The sequence below is a fragment of the Bison bison genome, unplaced genomic scaffold (assembly GCF_000754665.1).
Source record: "Bison bison bison isolate TAMUID 2011002044 unplaced genomic scaffold, Bison_UMD1.0 scf7180017858502, whole genome shotgun sequence".
Lineage (NCBI taxonomy): Eukaryota > Metazoa > Chordata > Mammalia > Artiodactyla > Bovidae > Bison > Bison bison.
In genome coordinates this window covers 22,333-24,254 of record NW_011489074.1, presented here as the reverse complement: position 1 = coordinate 24,254, position 1,922 = coordinate 22,333, and positions in this window count along the sequence as shown.

The window sequence follows — 1,922 nt, the reverse complement described above, 5'->3', positions numbered from 1 at the left end:
CGACTCTGTGAGACCCCAGAGATGGCAGCCCACCAGGCTCCCCCATCCCTGGGATTCTCCAGGCAAGAACACTGGAGTGGGTTGCCATTTCCTTCTCCAATGTACACACTGGTCTCCCTTAAATCCTCAAAATCCCAGATGCCATTTTACCAAAAGGGAATTGAGGCCCAAAGAGGAAAGTGATTTGCCCCAAGTCACGTTGCCACTGAGCAACAGGCAGAGCCAGGATCCAAACCCCTCTGATCCAAGATGACACTGACTATTTGCAGCAGTGACCTGCCTCCCTGTGAAGACAGGCACTCTACACTGTTCCTCTGTGTGCTTGGGTTGGGGGTGGAATCTGGAGGATGAAAGTTCCAGACTACACTACAAAGTCACTTGCCCATGTTGTTCTACTCAGGAGACTCTTGAGGGGAAGTAAGACATTGTGATGTCCCAGTCAGGGCTACCGAAGCCCACATAAAACATCTCTTTCTTAGTCACCTCTTCCCTCATTCTCAAAAGCTCTGTCTGCATGCATTTTAAAAGAGTCACAGCTTCTTGGCAAGTTTATCAGATGGTGCAGAAGCTGCATGTACACCCTGCTGTGGGTCTCCTGGGACAGGATGGTCAGGAACTGCTCCATCACCAGCAGCTTCAGGACTTGCTCCATGCTCTTCTCCAGCCAAAGGCACACATCCATGGCAAAGCTCAAGGAGCTGCCTGAGTGATTCCAGGGACCAGCAGCAGAATCCACAGAAGCGCAGATGAGAGGCCCTGGAGCTGGGCCTCCTTTGGCTCTAGCTGCAGAAACTACTCTGGTTTCACAATGAGGACCACTTTTTGCTCTTGGGAGTTGGGGTCAAACGCAGACTATCTTGGCCAGGAAACCATCCAAAACAGCTGGTGAAGGCACCTGGCGCCCCATGCAACAATACACAAAATCTGCAGGAGTCAGCGTATCCCTGGTGCCAAGTCCCAGTCCATGAGCCCAACTCCAGCTCAGACAGAGCTGTTTGAAGTGCTTTGGCCTCTGTGGGTTCGGGATGGTGGGGTGCCTGCCTCATCTAGCTTCCACCAGCGCCTCTGGGAGGCACAGTTGCTGGCAGCTCTTTCCTCTCTGTCTTGGACCAACACCAAAGTTTGGCGTCCAAAGATACACACACACACACACACACACACACACACACACACACACATCCCTAGTCCAGGTCAAATGTGAGGACACACACACAAACTTGCTCGGGCCAAATGTGAGGACTACATCTTCCGGATGACATCATTGCCTCTGGCCTGGCCAAAACACCGCTGACCACCCAGAAGTGAAAATTTGATTCCGGAGGCGGGAACAGCGAAAGACCAATTGGAAGACAAGAGGAGGGGCCATGTTGGCGACCTAAAGATCCAAGAGCTCTCTGGTGGCGGCCGAAATCAGAGAGGCGTATCAGTCCTGAATATTCATTGGGAAGACTGATGCTGAAGTTGAAACTCCAATACTTTGGCCACCTGATGCGAAGAACTGACTCATTTGAAAAGACTGGGAAAGATTGAAGGCGGGAGGAAAAGGGGACGACAGAGGATGAGATGGTTGGATGGCATCACCGACTCAATGCACATGAGTTTGAGTAAACTCCGGCAGTTGGTGATGGACAGGGAGGCCTGGCGTGCTACAGTCCATGGGGTCGCAGAGTCGGACACGACTGAGCGACTGAACAGAACTGAATTGAGCTTCGTGAAATCCTAGTTCTTTAAGAGGACAATACAAAGATAGCTCAAGGGCACTATGATGCAGAAGGGAAAGATCAGGGTCATTATCCCCAGGAAAGCTTATTAAAATGCGAATCGTCCAGCTCACGCGAGATCCAATGCGTACGGGTGTCGGGAGAGAGCCCAGAAAGCTGAATTTTTAACAGGTCCTCACAAGAAATTCTTCCTAAAAAGAG